This window comes from Panthera uncia, chromosome E1 (assembly GCF_023721935.1).
Source record: "Panthera uncia isolate 11264 chromosome E1, Puncia_PCG_1.0, whole genome shotgun sequence".
Classification (NCBI taxonomy): Eukaryota; Metazoa; Chordata; class Mammalia; order Carnivora; family Felidae; genus Panthera; species Panthera uncia.
In genome coordinates this window covers 7,224,375-7,249,428 of record NC_064814.1, presented here as the reverse complement: position 1 = coordinate 7,249,428, position 25,054 = coordinate 7,224,375, and the positions used below count along the sequence as shown (strand labels likewise).

Below are 25,054 nucleotides of genomic sequence, written 5' to 3'. Positions count from 1 at the left end.
CCAGAATGACAGAAGCATTTTTTAAGTTACCCATAGAGAGAGGAGCTCTGCATTCACACACAAAGGCAATCTGTTCAGAATCAAACGCCTTTAACAGAGTAAAATGAAACCGAAGACTTGCTTTAAGGTATTTCCTTTCATAAACTGTAATTTTAATCTCCCTGAAGATCTTTTCTAGGGAGAAAAATAATCTCACTCTAAGGTCTCCGTACCATGTGTTATCAACCACTGATTACAAATTTAAATCCAAACATCTTTTCTCCTTTCCACCATTAGTGTAAAGCCTTATATTATATGCTACCAGTCACCAGAGATCTGAACAAACAGCCATGGTTTACTCCAGGAAAGAATATTTAGAATAAAACTTCTTTTGAAGCCACCTGTGAAAAATGTTTTTTTTTTTTTTAAACACTGTAATGCTCATTATTAAAAAAAGAAAAAACAAAAAAACCCACAAAAAAACCTTACATGTTTACCTTATACAACTCCCAATTCATACCATTTGCACTGAAATGAAACAGTAGATTACACTCAAGACGTGCATTTTCTAAAGTCTTGGTAAATATTTCTGTGCATTTCATTCTGCTTTTTGCCTCATGTTGTTTAAAATAAAACTATGCGGGGCGCCTGGGTGGCTCAGTTGGTTAAGGGGCCGACTTCGGCTCAGGTCATGATCTCGCGGTCCGTGAGTTCGAGCCCCGCGTCGGGCTCTGTGCTGACAGCTCAGAGCCTGGAGCCTGTTTCAGATTCTGTGTCTCCCTCTCTCTGACCCTCCCCTGTTCATGCTCTGTCTCTCCCTGTCTCAAAAATAAATAAAACGTTAAAAAAAAAATTTTTTTTTAATAAAACTATGCAAAAACTCAACAAAGTTAAGTCAGTAGAAAAGAGTGTAACTTGTCTTGTCTAACAGGAAATCTCTGTTGGAAATAGAGATGATGAATCAGACTTAACCAGATTCTGAATCTCCTACAAGTCTTTACTTACTTTGGCTGTTCTGAAAGGGAAAATCTTATAAAAGCAGGTGATACATTTGCTAGGATTTACTAGTCAAAATTACCATTCTTCTATTTTATCCTAGTTCTGGCTATTCTATCTTTAAGTCATCTCTCAAAAAGATTATACTTAGATACAAAAGTCCGAAAAATCCAAACGAATTCTCCTCACCCACTGGCCTATGAGTGCAGCAAAAATGAGATAAGCAGCTTGCTCCGTGTCAGCGTGTACAAGGGAGGGTGGAGGGGGGTCACTGCCACTTTTGTTAGTACTCACAAACTGCTGAAAGACTTATTTTGTGTTCATGTAAAATACCCTTTATAAAAAGTGCTCTGTGGGTCAATTACACTAAAGCAAGATACACTTAAACAAAGCCACGTATCCTATGGTTTCAGCGAGTGGTGGCCGCAAGGTTCCTGCTGAAGACCGGGGAGATATCTTGGCTAACCACCACCACCCGAATACTCTATCACCGCCTACAAAGTAACTGAAAACAGAAACAGGGGTAAGAGTAGTTGCCAGGCTTCTAGGGGCCTAACATAAGCAGAAAATTCTAGCACTACCTCCCCCCTTTTGTGGGACACGAATACTGCCTACACTGCGGGTGATTCCTTGAAAACAGAAACTTTGCTTGAAAACGTAAACGCTAACTTTAACTGGGACCCCGGTACAAATAAGCTTCTCGTATTTTCCTAAACCAGTCTGGTTACTATCAATAATGGAAGGAGCCCTCACCAAAAACGGTCCTCCACTACTGACACTAGAACAGGCCCGTTTTGAACATAAGATTTAAGAGTAAGCAAGTCAGGATGAATGCGTTTGATAAATATTTACTCAACACCAACTGTGAAAGGCACTCTTTCAGACACAATGGTAAAAAAAAGAAAAAAGAAAAAAAAAGACAGGGTTCCTGACCCCCTAAGGGTAGACAGACAAACACCTCCTAAGACTTCGTAAGTTCTCCTCGGCAGAAGATGGTAACCAACTCTAAGAAATGAAAATGCTCTGAGTATCGGTGACTCTTAAAAAAGAAACCAATACCTTTAGTACCTCTCTCTCTCTCTCTCTCTCTCTCTCTCTCTTTTAAAGTTTCAGGCTTTGGGGCACCTGGGTGGCTCAGCTGGTTAAGTGTCCAACTTTGGCTCAGGTCATGATCCCATGGTTCAGGAGTTCGAGCCTCGCATCAGGCTCTGTGCCGACAGTTAGGAGCCTGGAACCTGCTTCAGATTCTGGGTCTCCCTCTCTCTCTCTGCCCCTCCCCCACTCACACTTGGTCTCTCTGTCTCTCTCTGTCTCAAAAATAAGTAAAAACATTAAAAATATTGTTGTAAGTTTCAGGCTTTGGCTTCCCAGTTAATTTGCTACAGTGAACATTTTCGGGCCCAATGGATTGGCAAAATTTAAGGAGTCTGACAATGCTGGTGAGGACTGGGAAGAACAGGGACACCTCTCACCCTGTTGGTGGGAGGACAATTTAATACAAGCAGTCTTGAAAAACGGTTTATCGGGGCGCCTGGGTGGCTCAGTCGGTTAAGTGTCCGACTTCAGCTCAGGTCACGATCTCGCGGTCCGCGAGTTTGAGCCCCGCGTCGGGCTCTGGGCTGATGGCTCAGAGCCTGGAGTCTGCTTCCGATTCTGTGCCTCCCTCTCTCTCTGCCCCTCCCCCGTTCATGCTCTGTCTCTCTCTGTCTCAAAAATAAATAAACGTTAAAAAAAAAAAAAGAAAAGAAAAACAGTTTATCATCTAAAAAACTAAAGATCGAGCAATTCCACTCCCAAATACAGCCCAGAGAAATTCCTGCACATCCATCAGCACACATAAACAAGAATGTTCACAGCAGCGTAACAGGCAAACACGCTCTCAAGAGCCAAAAAACGTCAACAGTAGAAAGGACACACAAATAACAGTATATTCGTATGACAGAATGCTATATGGCAATGAAATTAAACTAGGGTTCTACATAACAGCATGAATGAAAGTTACAAAAGTATTGTTAGATTCTGAAAGAAGACACAAAAGAACACATATTGTATTAGTCCTTTTATATGAAGTTCAAAACCAGACAAAACCAAACCATAATGGTCTGCAAGGAATCCTAGGTGGTAAAATCATAAAGAAAATGATCATCACAAATGCCAGACTCTGCACAAGAGTATGGGTTATGATCTAGAAGGAACACACGATACAGCAAGCTTCTTCTGGGTGCCGGCAAGGATATATTTCAAGGTCTAGTTGGTGGTTATATAGGTGCTGTACCTGCTTTTGAGAATTCACCTTAATGTTTATTTATTTTTGAGAGAGACAGAGACTGAATGCAAGTGGGTTAGGGACAGAGAGGGAGACACAGAACCCGGAGCAGGCTCCAGGCTCCGCACTGTCAGCACAGAGCCCGACGCGGGGCTTGAATTCACGAGCTGTGAGATCATGACCTAAGCCGAAGTCGGACGCTCAACCAACTGAGCCACCCAGGCACCCCGAGAATTCATCTTTATACAGTTAAAGGGGCACCTGGGTGGCTCATTCAGTTAAGTGTCCAACTCTTGATTTCGGCTCAGGTCATGACCCCATGGTCATGAGATCAAGCCCCACATTGGGTTCCACACTGAGCGTGAAGCCTGCTTAAGAGTCTTTCTCCCCTCCCTCTGCCCCTCCCTTGCTCGCACTCTCACTTTAAAAATAAACTATATAGTTACATCTTATGTATTTTCTAAGTTTTATATTTCATAATAAAAATGCTCAACACATATATTAAAATTAATAGAGTAGCTATATATGTATATATACACATACATATACATGTATATATCTTCCTACATCTAAGGGTGACTACAATGTTTTCCAAAGAATACACCCTTGATTTTTTTTTCTTTTAAAATTAAAAAAAAAATTTTTTTAACGTTTATTTATTTTTGAGACAGAGAGAGACAGAGCATGAACGGGGGAGGGTCAGAGAGAGGGAGACACAGAATCCGAAACAGGCTCCAGGCTCTGAGCCGTCAGCACAGAACCCAACGCGGGGCTCGAACTCACGGACCGTGAGATCATGACCTGAGCCAAAGTCGGCCGCCCAACCGACTGAGCCACCCAGGCGCCCCTTAAAAATTTTTTAAATGTTTATTTTTGAGGGGGGGGGCAGAGAAAGAGGGAGACACAGAATCCGAAGCAGGCTCCAGGCTCTGAGCTACCAGCACTGAGCCCGATGCGGGGCTTGAACTCAAGAACCATGAGATCATGACCTGAGAGGAAGGTGGACGCTTAACCTACTGGGCCACCCAGGCAGGTGTCCCTTGATTTTTTTTTTTCTCAAGACAATTCATAATGAGAACTCAGTAAAAACACAGGGCCACCTAGGAATGAACACCTACAGACAGTCTTTTCTATTATACTTCCTTTTTTTGAATTTAAATGCAATACCTAAGATTTGTATTTCAGGGAAATTTGCAGTACTTACACAAATGTTTAAATCTATGTATGGCTACTCAGCAGCAGCCATTAGTTAAAACCCAAATTATTACAAGAAATAACCCAAAGCTTTTGAAAGCAAAGCCAAGATACAAGTATTTTTTTGGTATTCATGGAACCGGCAATGATTTCCCATCTCACTCTGGGTAAAAGCCAAAAATCCTTGTAATGGCTGAAAAGAGCCTGCACAATCTGGACCTCATTACCTCTCTGGCCTCACCTCCCGTTATGTTCTCCTGAGCTCACTATGTTCCAGCCAAACTGCCCTTCTTTGCTCTTGTTCCTGAGGCAGAACAGGCCTGTTCCTGCCGCAGGACTCTGTAGTTGCCTTTTTCTCTACCTGGGTAACTCTTCCCCTAGATGTTCTTCTGGTGCCCTCATCACCGTTGGGTCTTTCTGTAACAGTCACCACCTCCATGAGGCCTTCCTGGACACCCTTAAAGATGTCATCCCCTCCCCCAAGCCCACAATCCTATTCCTCCTTCATTACTTCATTTTGTTCTTTAGCACAAAAAGTCACCTACCCTACTATATCTGGATGTATGAAGGCAGCCTCTTGTCTTGTTTCCACCCAGACCGTGTCTGGCACGAGGCAGGCCAGAAGTAAACACTTATTTAATAAATGGCTGAATTAATCTCTTTTTCTTTTGGATTTCTATTCTTGAAAGGTTAGACCATAACTAGATACACTAAAAGAAGAATGTGCCCCCCCCATGCCAAATTCAATAACAAAGTTCATTTCACTAATAAGTTTCAGGTTTACTGAGTCACAGATAAAACTTATAGACAGTTGATACAAACTAAGCTGTCGTTTTCCCTAACAAATGTGTAGTACCTGTTTTAATGACAGCAGTGCTGGGAGACCACGGAGAGACAAGAACTCTGTCATACTGCCGGTGCAATTGTACATTGGCATACCCGCATGGGAACTCCTTGACAAGACAGAGCATAGCATGAAAGACCGACTGCTGCCTTTAGTTACGCTTGTTACGTCGTCTGGGTTTTTCTGAACGAGTATGTTTTATTCCTTCTAAGTGTATTCATTGTGAGAGAGACAGTGCAAGTGGGGGAGGAGCAGAGAGAGAGAGGGAGAGAGAGAATCCCAAGCAGGGTCCGCACTGCCAGCACAGGAGCTGGATATGGGACTCGAACTCATGAAACTGTGAGATCGTGACGGGAGCCGAAACCAAGAGTCAGATGCTTAACCAACTGAGCCATCCGGGCGCCCTGAAAGTAAGGTGTTTCGAAAAAGAATTATGTAAACAAAATACAATTTCAAGAAGAAAGTTCTTTGTATTTTTACCCCCACAGAAACAGAAGACTTCTGTTATTATCCAGGTGAAATATCCCAAGAAGGTGACTACAGTTGGAGAGAAAAAAAATTACTTTTGGTTTAGATACCAAAATATTTTATGGCAGAGTTTTCAAAGCGAAGGGGAAAACAAAACTCCATAGTGTTAGTGCATCGTGTAAGAACATAATTTTACTCTAAAGAAAGATTTTAAGCAAGAACACTTCTGCCCAGCATAAATTGTGGGACTGATGTGATAAAGAGCGGGGAAAGAACTCCATTCAAACTTAGTGATTACAGTGGCATACGGGAAATAATTCACTAAGCAAAACCGCCCATTGGGTGACATGACAGATACGTCTGAGCATGCAGACAGGAGCTTATACTTTTGATGGAATACTTCACCCAAGTTAAAGCTGGAGTAAATCTAGATCCAAAGGTTATTTTCTGAACACAGTACTTGGGACCTGAACCATATTGTAAGACATGAACAAATCTGAGAGAAGATACGCAGGCATCTGATATTCTATAGTTATACTTATTACTGAGGCTTCCACATTAAGGTCTTATCAATTGTTTAAAATAAATACTTTGCGGGCACCTGGGTGGCCCAGTCGGTTAAGCATCTGACTTCGGTTCAGGTCAGGATCTCACAGTTCGTGAGTGCGAGCCCCACGTCGGGCTTTCTGGGGTCAGTGCAGAGCCTGTTTCGGATCCTCTGCACCCCCCTCCCTGCCCCAAAAATAAATAAAAAGTTTTAAAAAATCCTTCGCACATAAATTCTTCTCAAATTCTTAAAGATAGTCCACATATTCGTGAGGTGAAAATATCATGACTGTCTATTCATATAGGAGGTGGCGGCCCAAATTAGTTGTCAAGCAAGGAAGTCCTACTCAAACACTTGCGGGAGGCAGAGTGTATTATTAGAGAAGAGTAACAGTTTTCGTTTGTAACACTTCAGCATTCCAAGTGCTCGAAGCTCTGAATAGCATCCACGTTTAAAGGGGGAAAGACATGGAACATAAAAATTAAAAATGTACTCAACCTCGCAATAATGAATAAAGTATAGTGGATTAAAGACTCCAGACCAAAAAACATTACAAATGAAAACCACTGATCATTGAAACATATGGTCCCTCAACAAAATTTATCGGTAATAATTCTAATATAAGGTGAAGGCTTATTATTTTTTAATGTTTAATTTGGCTGAGAATGCTCCAAGAAACTCTTCCATAAATATCAGCTATGTCTGGATCATGCTGAACTTAGAAACTAACACAAGAATTGCCTGAACTGGATTGGAGATCATTAAACAGTCCTACCCTTAGTAGAGAGGAAGAACTCCGTAAAAAAGTAGTAAAAGAGGAAGAGAGAAAAGGAAAAAGTGAGGAGTTACTGACGTTTATGGAAAACAGCCACTGGATATGAGACAATAAAAATACAAAATAATGAAATGCAAAAGTTGCCAAATTTATCAGATTCCAAAAAGAATCTATAGGAAAAGAAATTTTCAGAGCCTCCAACTCGAATAAAAGAAGTTGGCATTCCAAGTTATGAAAGGTTTTCCTCATCGCTCCCTCTCCCCCAAATGACTGTGAATACCAAAGAGGTATTCGCCAAGGGGGAGAATTCAAATAAGGTACTTAGGGGAAAAAAAAGAATCAAACCACCAAAGCAGCCACGATAACGAGGAGGAGGACAAGGAAACCATGAGGGATACACGGGAGGCCATTGGAGTTTTGTCTGTAATGGCAAATAAATGGAAACAAGGTAAAGATCCATCAAAAGGTTTAGAAAAACTGAAATAGTCACAGTGAAATAAAAATTGAATGGCTAAAATGAGGGACCTAGATTTATATGTATCAAACGGATAGGCCTTGAAAAACAATAAGCAGCGAAAACACTACAACAGAATTTATATATTCTCTCTCACACACACACGTGCACACACGTGTGCACACACACACCACACTGCAAGGATGCACACTACATTTGTGGTAATAGGTTGTCTCTGGGGAGTGAGGGTGGGCAAAAGAACAGAGAAAATAAATAAAGAGGACTTCAGCTGGAGATGTTTGTCATAATCTATACTTTTTGCTTGCCTTTTTAAAAGACATTTCAAAAACAATGAATTCAGAAGGAAAAGTAAATTAGAAAAGATTTTTAAAAATCGACATTGGAGAAATATTTTAAGTAGACAATAATAATGTAGTCTGAATCCAGCCCAAAGAAGCCAATGAATTCAGTTCCGATCTTAATATTGAAAAATCGAGCTCTTATTGGTAAAGTACTTTTCCCAGTTGATGGGAATTACATAGCACTGGGCCTATTTAAGCAGAGGATATAGGAAGCTGACTTCCTGACAGCAAGAAAGCACATTAAAAAAAAAAAAAAATTAACATTTATTTACTATTGAGAGACAGAGACAAACAGAGCATGAGCATGGGAGGGGCAGAGAGAGGGGGAGACACAGAATCTGAAGCAGGCTCCAGCTCTGAGCTGTCAGCACAGAGCCCAATGTGGGACTCGAACTCCCAAACTGCGAGATCACAACCTGTGCCGAAGTCGGACGCTTTACTGACTCAGCCACCCAGGCGCCCCAAAAGCACATTTAAAAAAAAATTTAAGTATTTATTTTGAGAGAGAGGGACAGTGCGTGTGTGCGCACAAGTGGGGAAGGGGCAGACAGATAGGAAAGAGAGAGAGAATCCCAAGCAGGCTCCAAGCTGTCAGTGCAGAGCCAGACGTGGGACTCGAAGTCACGAACCTCGAGATCATGACCTGAGCCAAAGTCAGACACTTAACCAAGCCACCCAGGTGCCCCAAGAAAGCACATTTTAAATACAACTGATACAGTAATCCAGACTATCTTCAGAGACTAAAGCCTTATTATATAAAAGGAATCGGGTGTCCACCGAGGACCTTCTCTCTCCTCCCCACCATCCTACCTGCCAACCTCCTGAACACTTCTCCTCCTCCTCCATCCTTCCCTAATTTTATTCCATCCCCTCAAGGGACTAATCCAAACCCCTCTTCTTTAATCACCTCCAATTTTAGTGCCTGAACTCAAAGACAGATTCTTTAAAAGAAAACTTGAGACTTTAAGCTTTTTCTCCTCTTTCAATTACATTTTTTCCTCCCTCTTCATTTGCTTTTTTCCTTCCCCAACCCTTTTCCCCCCTTCCATTCTCTTGCTGACCAACAGTTGCTCTCAACTGCTAGCAAGCCTCTGGCATATTTTTACTTTTCACTTCTTAAGGAAAAGATACTCCAAGGTAAACCAAACAAAATCCCCCACGCCATCGTCCAAAGGTCAACTAAAGGGGAGAACACTTAAAAGTCAAAAATACGAACCATATTTTGCTGCCTTTCATTTTGGAACGAAGGCCAGGAATACGGTTTGAACTACCAAATAAGACAGCGAAACCAAACTTCCTTTTACACTTTGTCTTTATAGCACTGAAATATATCTGGGGTCGTCTGTTTCACAAGACACTTGGGTTAAGAATTCTAAGGCCACTCAATGAATCCACACAGTTAGGTACAACAACCTAGCGGAAACCACAGCCTCAAGATTCACAACAGAGGTACAACCCACACACTACTACCCCATCCCCCTGGTCTTCGTTATAAAGACCTCCAAGATCCTCCTGTGTTTAATGCTTTAAGCTACGGAACCATTTCCTCACAAACATGAGTCAGTGTGCTTCGGTCTCCAAAGTACTTGGACATTCCTGATCTTATTTGGGAGTTTTAACAGCCCTGTGAAGCATGCCCAGCGAGTAATCTTACAAATAAGGAAACACAAACTCAGAGGTTAGAATCTGTCATGGTCACGTGGCTATGAAGGGGTCTGAATTCAGAACTCAAGTCTTTCAACTCCTAATCCAAAACTTCGTAATTCCTGTGACTGGGTGATTCTTGGATCAGGTATGGTCTTTTATTCAACACGTAGGAACTAGAAAAATAACTGATAGAAGATATATTTATATACCCTAGCTTTCAATTCCCATTTCATTTTTTAGGTGGCAAATCTGTTGCAAAAGTATGCTCTTTTATCTAATGAATTCTGAGCACCATTAAGGGAGACCTGGGCTAATCGTTGATAGGCTCATGCCAACTTTCAAGGCCGGACCCTGGGAACAAATCATATGTCCTAATACTTTAAGAAAGACTTCCCAGGGGCACCTGGGTGGCTCAGTCAGTTGAGTGTCCGATTCTGGATTTCAGCTCAGGTCATGGTCCCAGGATCATGAAATCGAGCCCTGTGTCAGCCTCTGTGCTGAGCACGGAGCCTGTTTAAGAGTCTCTCTCTCCCTCTGCCCCTCTCCCACACCTGTCTCTCTCTAAAATAAAAAGTAAAAAAAAAAAAAAAAAAAAAAAAAAGAATGACTTTCCATACTTTAGCACCTAATAATCATAATTCTGTTCTAAAAGTTTTTCTTAAATGTATTTACTTTTGAGAGAGTACAAGCAAGGGAGGGACAGAGAGAGACAGAGACACAAAACCCAAAGCAGGCCCCATCTAGGCTCTAAGCTGTCAGCACAGAGCCCGACACAGGACTCGAACTCAAGAGCTGTGAGATCATGACCTGAACCGAAGTTGGACGCTCAACTGACTGAGCCACCCAGGCACCCCATAATTTCTTTTTTTTAAATAAAGTGTCTCATGTTCTAACATGCCAGAGTAATTCTGTAGCCTGAATCCAAAAAAACTGTCCTCTCCTATAAGCTCAATGAATTAAAAAGCACAGCTTCAGGGTCCCCGGGTGGCTCAGTTGGCTAAGCGTCTGACTCTTGATTTCAGCTCAGGTCATGGTCTCATGGTTCGTGGGTTTGAGCCCCGCATCAGTCGCTGCACTGCCAGTGCAGAGCCTGCTTGGGATTCTCTGTCTCCCTCTCTCTCTGTCCCTCCCCTGCTTGCTCTCTCATTCTCTCTCAAAATAAATAAATGAAGTTAAAAAAAAAAAAAAAAGAACAGGTAGGACATCCTACCTGTCTAAATAAATAAATAGCTAGCTAGCACAATTTCTTTCATTCCCTAATATTTATTTGAGATGTCTACCGTGACTAAAATCTGAAACAGCATCGTGTTCTACCCAATTGCTCAAGCCAAACCCCTCTTTTCCCGGCCCATCTATCAGCAGGTCCTGTCAAGTGGTCTTGCTTCCTAACACATTCCACATTCATCCATTTCTGTGCAGTTTTCTCTCACCTGAACTGGTGTTAACTGGTTTCTCACTGATCTCCATTATTAGAAAGGATCCTAGAAACAAACCAGGAAAGACACCTAACATTGACGTCCCCCGATCTAGCTTTCTAGTCTTACCTAATGTGACTGTTCAAATTAAATCAACTATCACACTATCCGATCCCATGCTCAGTCTACATTCACAACAGGACTACAGTGGCTATACAGACTGTATTCCTCCCTAAGGATGTGGGGTTACAAAGATAAATTTGCACTCTATTTGTTCTTGGCCCTCTATGAACCTCTTCCCTTTCAATTCAACCAAACCTTTGCTGATTATAACTGCACAGACATTATTTGACTCTGATCCTCCAGATGTTTTTAAAAGGCTCCTTTATTTCCCGAAAACCCTCTCCTTTGAAGAGAAGACTCATCTTATCAGCATAATCAAATTATTATCAAATAGAGTGCCCATTTTGAGAGGCCTATGGATTATATTTTGGAAGAGTAACTTTTCCCACTTATACAAGCAAAGACAGATATTTATCCTAAATCCAATTACTAATCTTAACACTAATAAATATGTTGCTATTGCTGGAGTCCTAGAGTCAGTCAACCATAAAAAATGTTCACTGAATGCAGTTTGGACGTCCGGTCCCACGGTGAACTTACCAACCAGCCTTAACACTACCAATTTCTTTGTTTGGTTGGAATAAAGAGAAAATGTTTCTGGCCTTGAGGAGCCAGGAAAAGACTCAGCTTATAGTTAAAAGAAGAACTGCACATATTCTCAGGAACTGAGAGCTTCTCCCCAGTATAGAAGTTTTCATCCTTTGAACAATTTTCCTGCCATCTTTTACAGTACACTCTGCCTTTAAATAGCAAGCCAAAAATTTTGAAGTCACAAAAATTATTTCTCCATTTATTCACCCCTAGATACCAGATGGAATGAAAACTCAGTGAAACCAATTTTAAGAATCTAGAAGTGTCAGCTAAGTATTCAAATCAAAAAGGGAAGCCTTCGGGGCGCCTGTGTAGCTCAGCTGGTTAAGTGTCCGATTCTTGGTTTCAGCCCAGGTCGTGATCTCACGGTCATGAGATTGAGCCCTGTGTCGGGCTCTGTGCTGAGTATGGCCTGCTTGAGATTCTCTCTCTCTCTCCCTCTCTCTCTAAATTAAAAAAAAAAAAAAAATTTAAAAAGGGAAACTTTGGACTCTAAACACCAATTCAATCAAATATTAAAAACTTACAGAATGTATAAATAAATTAACTTTTAAGGAATCGGGTCTCCAAAGTTACAAAATGTGGGTAAGCTACCACTACACTTTTTCTTTACTGCCAGAGGTAGTTATTTTAAGAACTATCTTACAAAGGTCAGCATTTTATTAGGGCTTCCAAAATCAATTCTTCACAATGAGAAATGGACATCAGTTAAATAAATAGAATAAGAATAGAACAAGTCAATATATTCATAAGCTTCTGCTGTCCTTGTGCAGGCGTTACACATGCTTCCCTAAATTTGTGTTTTCTCGTCCTTAAATTAAGGATGACTGTCCAAGGTTCCTTTAAAAAAATTTTTTTAACGTTCATTCATTTTTGAGAGACAGAGAGAGACAGAGCATGAGTGGGGAAGAGGCAGAGAAAGGGAGTCACAGAATCCGAAGCAGGCTCCAGGCTCCGAGCTGTCAGCACAGAGCCCGACGCGGGGCTCGAACTCACAGACTGCGAGATCATGACCTGAGCAGAAGCCGGACGCTCAACCGACTGAGCCACCCAGGCACCCCCCCAACCCAAGGTCCCTTTTAGAGTGCAGGTTCTATGCCCTTTGGAAATAATGTTAAAATGATATCTGCTTCTCTTCATATATGCTTTCTGAAAACTAAAAGATATACATATATGTAAAACAAATAATTCAGAAGCTGTAAGAAGCTATAGATGAAAAGTAAAAGTTTCCTTCCAAACACCCAATTTCCTTTTCCAAAGCCTAAAGACAACCATTGTTCTGTAGCTTTAGAAACAAAACCAAAAAAATGGACAAAACCAAAAAAAGGGCATGTACCAAACACACACACACACACACACACACACACACACACTCTCACACTCCCTGGAGGTACACATAGACCTATTCTTTCTAAAGGTTGCAAAGAATTCCAATGTACTCTGATGTGTGGTTTCCAGGTGTTTTCTGCAGCAAACCACCCAGCAAATAGGTGTATCTGAACATATGTGCAAGCAAACCCAAGAGCCTGTACACTGTTTATTTTGATAGACATTACCACCCTGCCCTACAAATATTTTACTCATATACACGCTCCCCGAGTGACTGCTGAATTGCTTGTACCTTTGAGCATCTACCCACTTGATACAAACAGAAAGACATAAACAAACCTTTAAGCAGAAGAGTCAGCGAGACTCAGACGAAAAAAAAAAAAAGGTCAGAAATATCTTTTATGAATTAAGTGGACAAACTTCAGCCAAAAACATAGCAAACATGATATGTGGTACTTGTTTGTTTATAAGATTTAAGTGCTATTTCCTTGAGATGCCTGGGTAAGAAGATACTGATAGAAAATAAATTTGGGGTAGGGAACAAAAGGAGAGTAGGTGAGCAACTCACACTACAGAGTCTATGAATCCCAAGGACACCCAGTTCTTAGACCAGGATGTGGATTTAATAACATGTGCGGCTAAATTCCTTCACATATAACCTGGCTACTTTCACCCAGAGAGGCTTATGAAAACAGCGAGATCAGTTTAGTTCCTTATCTTTGTCACTGGCAAAGAGTCCCTATGAATTAAATGGGATAGTATATGATTCCACAGGTGGTAAAACTGCTAATAAAGCACATAGGAAGCAACTCTTGGTGTATTTTTAAAGTATTCACCCACTTTGAAAATCATCATCCGCAGTTTAATAGAAAGTATTTGCAAAGGACCACGTGGACACCAGGCAACTCTCGATATGTGTGTGGGGGGGGAGGGAGGGTACCTAAGTTTCTAAAACAAAATAAATATATACAAAAGTTCTCATTTTACTTTCTTATAATTTGTTACCATAAGCATTACATCTTCAATTATGGTATGCTATCACATTTGGGGGGAAAAACAAAACATACTTGGGGCACCTGGGTGGCTCAGTCAGCTAAGCGTCCAATTTCGGCTCAGGTCATGATCTCACAGTTCGTGACTTTGAGCTCACATTGGGCTCTGTGCTGTCAGTGTGGAGCCCATTTCGGATCCTCTGTTTCCTCTTCTCCGCCCCTCCCCTGCTCGCATTCTCTCCCTCTCCTCTCTCTCTCTCAAGAATAAAACCTTAAAAAAAACCCACTGAAATGTGAAAAAAAAAAAACAAACCCGTTTCTATTCTAGAATCAGGGAAATGTAGTATATCTAATGCAGTATGTCTTGTATTCAGCAGGAGCTCCCTCTACTTTTATAAGAAATCAGGGAAATACAATTTAGGAACACCGACTATGAGATAATTCTCAATACATTCTTTCCTCACCGAATAAAACCCCCACACCCAACACTGAATCTCTCAAGAAAATTGCCCCCAGTTTCTATACTTTCAGGGGAACACTAACGAGAACCACACAAAACTTTACCACCTTAAGCATCAATCGGAAGCACTCAAAATCAAGGCCAACCTTACATACACCCACACACAAAACTAACCAAGGCCAGCACCTCCTACGCTGAGGGCCAGAAGCATCCTTTTCAAAATGAGGGTTTAAAAAAAAAGAGGGTGGTTTTGTCAGCCCTTGCTCTGACTACACTACAAATGATCAGTGGGGCCCAACTCCAGACACTGGACTCGGAGCAGGTAGCTCCAGGTATCCCAACAAGGCATCAACCGGGAAAGGGAAGGGGAGCTGAACTAAATGGAACCACAAGGTCAAGTACAAGGGTTACCTGGCAAGGGTCCTGCCTATGATACTATCAGAAAATCCGGCAAGAGGTCCGCAAATTCTACTACTAATAAAGAAGCCCTTACCTGCGGGCCTGTGATTTGGGTAGGCCCTTTAAGACTGCAGCTGTAGAAAAATTAAAGTCTTCCAGGTGTTGGCAAATTCTACCTAATGGAGTTCAATGTCCCATCTACCAGACTGAAGTCCACAGATTAGGAGATAAAAATTTAAGGTTAAGAGCTTTCAAATAAAAACTATAAACCAAACAAAAGCAAATATTCTAATCACATAATTAAAGAGGCAGATCTCATACTGAGACAAAATAATTACATCCTCCACTGCAATCTACTATTTCCAAGACACACAAGAATATGTTTCTTGGATTTGAGACTGGTATTAAGTGGCAATGAATCAAGGACAGAAAAACAAATGACTATTTGAAACTAATCCAAAAATCAAATCCAAAGACATTCAATTTAATACTGAGCTTGCACATACTGTCAAGAACAAACTGAAGCAGTATTTGGTTGAGTTGCTATGTTAAATGGCAAACTACTATGACATAAAAGAAAGCAATGGCTTATGACTGGCTACAGACAGTCTGGTAACCAAAGTACATATTTATTGGTTGCTGCCCATACTTGGCACAAAAGTTTATCCAATCAGATCATGTAATGCAAATAACTCCCAAAAGTAAGCAGTCTGGGTTTTTTTTTCATTGTATCAGTTTTTAATGAACACTATACAAGGCACAGTAGTCAAGGCACCGACCAGTGGAGAAAGGGAGGTGTCTTAGGTTGCTCTTGGTGCATAATAAATTACCAAAATCTCATGTCCAATGTCCTTGAGACTTCCACATAATTTATAACTAACCCAATCACTTCTCTAAATGTCTCATATGTCTATACACTCTTAACTTTTCACAACTGATGTTAAGTTCGTTAATTCAAAATATCTTTGTTATAGTTGGCAATTAAGAGGATACTGTTCTCTTATTCTAGAATGAAATTATGACCTCTATTTCAATTCCTACAATGCTTGAAGGAGATGAATAAAACTTTCTTTTCTTCGAAAAGAAAAACACTTTTAATTATTTTTTTTATTTTTATTTTTTTTAAATTTTTTTTTCAACGTTTTTTATTTATTTTTGGGACAGAGAGAGACAGAGCATGAACGGGGGAGGGGCAGAGAGAGAGGGAGACACAGAATCTGAAACAGGCTCCAGGCTCCGAGCCATCAGCCCAGAGCCTGACGCGGGGCTCGAACTCACAGACCGCAAGATCGTGACCTGGCTGAAGTCGGACGCTTAACCGACTGCGCCACCCAGGCGCCCCTAATTATTTTTTTTTTAAATACCACAGATATTTATAGTGAAATCATTCACAATGTATGGGGGCAGGGGAGACTGGAGTCAGTACCGTGCTCACTATCCAGTTTGTAGACTCTTCAGATCCTTTCCTACCTCTCTCTGCCTTCAAGTAGTGATAGCCAAGTAAGAGGAGAATGAATAAATTTAAATCCACCCATCTTACTATTTGTGAGCTTGGTTAAGGCACTGGTGATAAAATTTGGGAAACTTGTTAAAATGAGGTTTTGGGATTATAAAAAGTTCTAACCAGATCCTTTTAAAAGGATCCAAACTCTGGATACACTTTTTTTTTGTTCATACTTTGTGAATTTTGACAAAATTCACATGTAAGCATCACTGCAATAAAAATACAAAACAGGTTTTGTATAAACTGTAAGACAACAACCATAAATAAAAGAGTTATTCAGAGCACTTACTTCAAAAGACAAGATTTCTACCAAGTCAAAAGCAGGCAAACCAGGACCTAAAAACTTAAATAAGGATTTACTGAAAATAGAGAAATACTGGCCCTTCTCCACTTTTGCTCTTGCCTTCTAGCCAATCCAGATCACCGTAACTGCCCCCAATTTATTAATTCCCATGGCTTCAGCCACCATGTATATGCGTCTCTCTTCTCTACTGCAAACCAGCTTCCTGCTCCTAGACATCAGATGCCCATCTCATAGGCATCTCAAACTCAGCAAGTCCAAACATAAGCCCATCCTCCCCTCCAAAAACCTGATTGTCTTCAGTGATCCTACCATTCACCCAAGTACTCAAACTAGATATAGAGGAGTTAGCCTTAACTCCCCACTCTTTCTCACTACCCCCACCTCCACTCCCCACGCCCTAATTTAGTCAATCACCATGTCTTGTCAATTTTACCTCAGAAATATATTTCAAACTCATCTGTTTCTCTTAATCCCCACAACGAACAGCTGGATTAGTTCAAGACATAATTACCTTAATTAACGCAATGCTTTCTTGTTTCATTCCTGCGAAGTAAGCTTGTGTTTGGCACAACATCTTTGCATAGTGTTTCCTCTACCCATTCTGCCTTTACTTCACCTTTGTAACATCTATTCTAATCCCTCCAAGTAGGATTTAAACGCTCCTGTCTCTCAACGTGTAAATCTCTTGCTGCTGTAATTATCTGTCTTTCCCACCAAACTGGAGTCCCAGGAGGGTAGCACTTAACTGTTATATTCACCTTGATAAGCCTGGTGTCAAAGTAGTGCCCAGCAAACAGTAGGTGCTCAATAAACGTTCGAAAAAGGAAGGAGTGAATATATCATGATCCAGATAAAATGGCCCTCCCTCAAGGATTTTTACTTCCCTTTGCTAAGATTCTATGCTTACCAAGTGACCTTTTGCTTAGTACAACATAGTAGTTACCAATTGTATGATCTCAGGCGAGTTACTAAAAAAAAAAAACAAAAACAAAAAACCCTTCTGTGCCCCAGACTCCTCACCTGTAAAATACAGGTAAGCATACTTCCTTCATAAGGTTATTATGAAGATCAGATGATTTACTTACATGTATAATGCTTGGAGCAGTGCCTGAGACATAATAAGCATGCAGTAAACATTAGTGATTATTAGTTTTTACTATTAATACCCTGACACTAGAAGGAGAATGGACTGAGCAGACACATGTTTTTCTAGGTCACAGAAAAGACCGCCCCTCAATGTACATTAATAAAATGGCATTCTGGTTTATGTGTCAGCCCCGTGTGAGATCATTTAGCCACTCCTCCCGGAGATCAATCAACTCTGGTGACACTGATCAGTTTACTTGCAAAACTGCAGAATGCATCCTGAATTCTGAAGGCTGCATCATGTTAAAAGCATCCTGAGAATGCTTGTCAGAAGAGCTATGTGGTCACCTTATGACAGTTTACCTTGAGTCTCTCTAAAAGACGTTTTGGTCCAAGGTAGCACAGCTTAGTGAAAAGAATGTGATGCTAGGTGGGAGACACTTAAAATATGCCACGAATCAGCTGTGAACCTCACTGTACGCTTTATTTTTAAGTTTTTGTTTAATTCCAGTTAGTTCATGTACAGTCATACTAGGTTCAGGTATACAATACAGTGATTCAACACTTCCATACATCAATCACCCTGTGATGATTGTGCACTTTACTTTTTTTTTTTTTTTTTTTTTAAGTAGGCTCCATGCCCAGTGCAGAACCCAACGCGGGGCTTGAACTCATGACCCTGAGATCAAGAACTGAGCTGAGATCAAGAGTCGGATGTTTGACTGACTGAGCCACCCAGGCACCCCAATGATTGTGTACTTTAAACAGAAAGTCTCTGTGTTTAAAAAGTCCTAGTCAGTTCTCAATTATCCACACAAAAGGAGATAAAAAGTGGTATAAGAAATTCAAAACAGAGAGTAAAAAAGAAATCCTTAACATTTTACTTTGGAATGCATGATGTAATTTTTCCTATAGATTCATATCCAAAATTGTATCTGGTCTAAACTAATAATAAAATGTATTTACATAGCATAGCCATACATTTAAGTCATCATGGGAGTGAATTCAAAATAAAAGGAGGAAGCCAGCATGAAATAAATCCCTACGGATAATTTACAGGAAGATAATTTAAAACTGACTATTACAATAATTCCTCTCAACCTCACAGCATCCTCTTGAAGCTCAATCTTAGCCATAAAATTCTTTCAAATGAAAATCTCTACGTGTCATTTAGAAATAAAAAGTGAGAACAACTGAATTTCCAAAGGTGAATCATTCTAGACCCGGGAAGCCAGGAGACAATCATCCAATCAAAGACTTTTGCTCTCACAGATGTGGGGGTGCATTATTGTGCCTAAGGAGCTAGAAGGTATCAGCCACACAGCAGGCCAATTTATTTCATAAAATCAAGGTATTCTTGAAAGGTTATATAGCAATCTCAGCACCAGAAAGTACTTCAGCGAGCACCTTGTCTAAAAACTCTGATTTTATAGGGGCGCCTGGGTGGCTCAGTTGGTTGAGCGTCCAACTTCGGCTCAGGTCATGATCTCACCGTCTGTGAGTTCGAGCCCTGCATCGGGCTCTGTGCTGATGGCTCAGAGCCTGGAGCCTGCTTCCGATTCTGTGTCTCCCTCTCTCTCTGCCCCTTCCCTGCTCATGTTCTATCTCTCTCTGTCTCAAAAATAAATAAAAACATTAAGGAAAAAAAATTTTAAAAAAAAACTCTGATTTTATAGAAGAAACTGAGATCCACGAAAGTTACCACACATCTGTGAAACTACATAATAAATGTTTAAGTACTGGGAAGTTTGTTTATGATATAATTGACATGTAACATTGTATTAACTTTAGGTGTACAACCTAATGATTTTAATATATGTGTAATACCGCAAAATGATCACCACAATAAGGTTAGTTAACATCCATCATCACACACAGTTACAAAAACATTTTTTTATTATAAGAACTTTTAAGATCTATAGAAAGTTCATTATTTAAATAATTCACTTACATAAATAAATAACCTTCTCCTATGCTTCTTGTAAGAAAGAGAGTTTAGGGGTGCCTGGGTGGCTCAGTCAACTTCGGCTCAGGTCACGGTCTCATAGTTTGTGAGTTTCAGCCCCGCGCCAGGCTCTGTGCTTATAGCTCAGAGCCTGGAGCCTACTTCAGATTCTGTGGCTTGCTCTCTCTCTGCCCCTCCCCTGCTCGCACTCTGTCTCTCTCTCATACACAAAAATAAACATTAAAAAATTAAAATGAAAAAAAAAAGAGACTTTAATGCATTCAAGTTGGGCCATATCTGTATATCTGCTTTATCTGACAGTTCCATACTGAGTAACTTCAGATGTGCTGAGAATAAAATTGGTCCTCTGGGATATAACTTAATTCCCATACAAGCCCCTCCACGACACCACAACATGAACGCTTCTCTCCAATTAGTCTATCAGTTAGACTGCAAGCCCATGTGTCAGCTCACACACACAATCGTGTGCCTTCCTCAAATCTGGTCATACTCTTCTGAAAGCCAGGAATGTTCTTCTACCTCCTATTTAAATATTACCCTTCTGGATCCAGGTCAAGTTCTGCCTTGCCTTTAAGCATTTCCTGATCACCTCAGCTCCCTCTGAATTCCTATCATACTTATTGTCGCTTTCTTGGCAGTTAAGGGGGGTTACTTAGAACCTGATAATTAATGTGGGATGCCAAGTATTTTAATTCTTCTACATGTATGTCCTTCCCTACCCCCAAATTCTCTTTAGGTAGGTCTAGCGAGACCTAAGAATAGGTAGTTACAACACAAAACAAAACAGCTTATCAGATGGAAAGGGGGAAATGGCTGACAGAATAATAAAATAGATTTAAAAAAAATTTTTTTTAATGTTTATTTATTATTGAGAGACAGAGACACAGAGCGTGAGCAGGGGAGGGGGAGAGAGAGAGCAAGTCACAGAATCCGAAGCAGGCTCCAGGCTCTGAGCTGTCAGCACAGAGCCCGACGCGGGGCTGGAACTCACAAACTGTGAGATCATGACCTGAGCCAAAGTCGGTCGCCTAGCCAACTGAGCCACCCAGGCGCCCCAATAAAATAGATTTTTAAATGTCCTCTAATATGTCTAAATATCTTTCCAACTAAAAATATCGAAAGACTAACTAGGAAAAAAGTGGAAGCTTGCATACCCTTTAGCACAGCAATTCTGCTTCCGCTTCCAGAATCCATCCTAACGAATCAATCTGATCAGTGTGTAAGTATTTATGTGTAGGGACGCTCATCATAGCATAATTTATAAGCAAAAGCTAGAGAACAAGGAAGTTCGTTAGTAGGGAATTGGCCAAATATGGTGCATTCATACAACAAAACTCTGTCTAGAAGAATTCTGCGGAGTTTTAAAAGATCACTTTTGGGGCTCTGGGTGGCTCAGTTAAGCATCCAACTCTGGACTTTGGCTCAGGTCACGATCTCACAGTCACGAGACTGCGCTCTGTGTCAGGCTCCGTGCTGAGCGTGGAGCCAGCTTAAGATTCTGTCTCTCCCTCTCTCTCTGCTCCTCCTCCCAGTCTTTTTCATTCTCTCAAAACAAAAAAAAAACAAAAACAAATTTTTTAAGATTTTTAGCGACATGAAATTTTTAAAATTTTCTTTCTATTTTTTCTATTTTTCCCATTATTTTATAATCAGAAAAGGCAAAGCTTTTTATTCTAAATAAAAATACACTACAGGTTTTGAAATTACACACGCCTTTTTAAGGATTTGTGTGCGTGGTGCATTACTCACAGTTACTGCGATCACCACCACTTAAGGAGCGACACACCAGCTCATGAAGAGAAGCGGTCCCTAACAATGCATCCAAGTCGACACGCAATTAACTTCCCTGCTGTTTTCATGTTGTTTCTTCAAGCCAAAAGTTTCTGAAACAATTTACCAATAGCTTCCACTGGAGGAAGTTTCTCACCTATGCAGAGGGCATTTCTGTAAGCGGTGACGGGACGGCATGAGTCGAGTCAGCATCAGGTCAAGTTTATATTCCAAAGGTCAACCATCACCGCCACCACCACCACCACACCATCATCAGACCACCGAGGTGGAGGGAAGCTACCACTGGCTGAGCCTCAACCCAATTTGATTTGAGTGCGGGGGTACACTAAGACCAACATGAGACTCGGGGTCTTTGTGTCGACAGAATTTCAACTTCAATGGCTCCCACAGCCGTTCTACTTCAAATGCTCATCCGCACTCTCACACCTAGGCAAGGATCTCCTGGAATATTCTCTGCTCCCCAGATACCAACTTCTGAAGTTTATTCTCTGAACTCTTATTCCCTCTACCAAGTGCAAAAGAAGAATCAAGATGAGAAAATGCAAAAGCCCTGAAGGAGGACTTAGCTGGAGATACTGGAAAAATACAAAGCAAGCCAGTGCAGCTTGATCACGGTAAACAAAGGAAAATACTATACAAGAAACAGGCAGGAACCGTATCACAGAGGACCTAACAGGTTATGATAAAGACTCTGGGTGTTTATTTTCATAAAGTTTGCCGCTCCCACGGTGAATCAATTTCATATACATGAGACCTAGATGTATCTTTCAAACGTCACCTGCTCTTCGAAAACCCAGTGCAATAGATTCAACTGCCTGCCTGCTAGGCAGCCTCTTCTAAATGTCAATACATGCAAAGCCAAACACGATCTTTTTTTCCAAAGCAGCTCCTCCTGACTATTTTATATCTGCTAACAGACCGATCATTCATCCAGGCTTGATATCTCAAAGCTGTCTTGCATTCCTGGCCTACTGTCCACCCCCACTCCTCACAGGCTCCCAGGGCCTCAAATCTCCAACTTTCCCTTCTCTTCCCTTCACCACAATCCTAGTTGCACACGAGCACCAATCCCTGTTCAGATTGCTGGAACAGGCTAACCAGTTTCCACACCTCCAGTTCTTTTCATCAAATCTATCCTATATGATGTCATTTAGATACTTTTAAGACCATCATAAGCAGATGATTTACAAATTTATTACCTCAAGTTCTGACTTCACTTCAGGCCCCACTCGTCTATCTGCCTACTTAACATATTTATACTTAGCCTCAATCGCATCTCAAATTTAACATGTCTAAAATTGAATTCCTGATTTCTGATCTTCCCTCCAAATCCCACACCTACCCCTCCCATTCTTATCTCCCACTCCCATCCCAGTTAAGTGGCACCTCTACACATCCAACTGCTTGAGCCAGAAAGCTGGGAGTCATTCTTGACACTCTTCTTCCTCAACCCCCACATTCAATCTATAATTAAATGGATTCTTTAACATACTTCTCAAATCCATCTACTTTTCTCCAGTGCCTCTGCCACCGAGTCCCGCCTGCAAAGATTCTTATTGAGGTGGTGCATGCTGCAGCCCGGGCACCAGGATTCTTACAAGCTCCTCAGGTAGTTCCAACATGCAGCTATGGGTGAGAACCACTGCTCTGCAGGTTCTGGGCTCCCACGAACCTCTGACTCCGTGTCTACCACTTTCTCCCTTGCTCACTTAACTCCAGCCACACTGGCCTTGCTGGTTTCTTGAACATGCCAGGCACATCATCCCTCAGGGCTTCTGCTTTTGCTATGCCCTCCGTCTGGCGCTCTGCTTCACTCCTTCACCTTCTACAGATAACGTGCTCAATTATTACCTTTGTAGTGCTTTAGTGAGACAGTCCATGGCCATTCCACCTAAAACTGTAACCCCCGTGCCCACCCCAGTATGCCGTATCTCCTTCTTGGGCTTTATTTCCCTCCTTGGGACGTACTGCCTTCTAACACACCCTATATTTCATCTTATTTACTGCTTGAATACGCACTTTGCGAGAGCCGGGACTTTTGTCTGTTTTGTTCCTTATATATCTGTATATCCCCAGTTCCTACAACAGCATTTGGCAGAGGGGAGAGAGACTCGGTTAATAGTTAACTTCCTCAGCAAGGCCTTCCCAGATTCCTAACCTGAAGTACCCCATTATTTCTCAATAGCAATTTATTCCTTTCCTTCATTAACATTTACAGTAATTTGCAATTACATTTGTGTTTATTTGTTGAAGCTCCTTTCCTAGATGGGAAATTCCACGAGAATAGGGATTTTCTGTCTGGTTCACAGTGACATACACTGTTTTTCATGCTTAAGTGGCACAGAGGAACAATTTCAAAAAGTCAATGAATGAATTAATAAATGAATGAGGTTGAACACATTTTCTTTTTTTTTTAATTTTTTTTTTTTAACGTTTATTTATTTTTGAGACAGAGAGAGGCAGAGCATGAACAGGGGAGGGGCAGAGAGAGAGGGAGACACAGAATCCGAAACAGGCTCCAGGCTCTGAGCTGTCAGCACAGAGCCTGACGCGGGGCTCGAACTCATGGACTGTGAGATCATGACCTGAGCCGAAGTCGGACGCTTAAGCGACCAAGCCACCCAGGCGCCCCGAACACATTTTCTTAAAGTACACTCTGATTGTGTTATTATTCAATCAAAAACTTTCAAAGTCTCTCCATCGCTTACCACATTAACGCCTAACTGCCCAGACTTAGTAGAAGACCTTCTATGTTCTGGGCCAATTTCTTTCCTACCTTATCTCCTATTATCTCAGACCTCTTTTTTGGCTTCAGCTACACTGCACCGTTCATTATTGCCAGTACACACCCTATAACAACAAACACTGCATTTTCTCACCTCCGCACTTTTGCCCACGACCTTCCTTCTGCCCGAATTCCCTTCCCATCTCTGCCAATCAAAATTCCAGCCTTCAAAATACCGACCCTTCAAAACCCAGCTCAAAGGTAGGTAACCTTCCCAAAGACAGTCCTGACTCCCACCCCAACTTCCCCAAATGCGTGACCCCTTCCTCTTCTAAATACCAAAATAGGTATACTGGTTCAATTCCTCACTCATTTCAGAACATACCCCTTTCCCACATTTTATAAAAGCTTTTGTTTAGAGTCATTCAATAGACAGTTGTGGAAATGAAGTCATTTAACACCAGTGTTCCCTTCTCTATCAAAAAACATATTTAAATGGGGGTGGGGGGGAGGCGGGGGAGGGAGGTTTTCTTTAGCAAGATCTTTAATAACCAAAAGATATAAAGCTGGAATGGCAGATTCCCAGCCTTAACCTCCCCTTCTATGCCTTTTCTGAAAAGGCAAGATCTTCCCAAGTGCAATCTTTGGCTCTGAGATTTTTTAATGTATTCAACTGCTTGAAAAAAAAATGTTAAGCTGCATGTGCTACTATAAGGACATAAATTCCATAAGCTACATTAAAACGGGTTACCCTCAGATTATCACATACTTGAAAGAATATCTGGCTGAAAATCTGAGTACCTTAAACTCTGCTGTTTGAAAATCGTAATTACTAGG

The 25,054-nt window shown here is 41.1% G+C and overlaps 1 protein-coding gene across 2 annotated transcripts in view; it reads right to left on the bottom strand.

The window, feature by feature from the left end:
• The window catches only part of SPOP (speckle type BTB/POZ protein), a 67,635-nt gene that overhangs the window by 32,095 nt on the left and 10,486 nt on the right, over positions 1-25,054 (bottom strand). The window contains exon 1 of one of the 2 annotated variants that reach the window (XM_049635868.1): positions 14,936-15,586. The exons of the other annotated variant lie outside the window; for it this stretch is intronic. The gene's annotated coding sequence lies outside the window, so the exon portion shown is untranslated. Of the gene's footprint in view, positions 1-14,935; positions 15,587-25,054 lie in introns of those variants that run through there. 2 annotated transcript variants of the gene reach the window in all.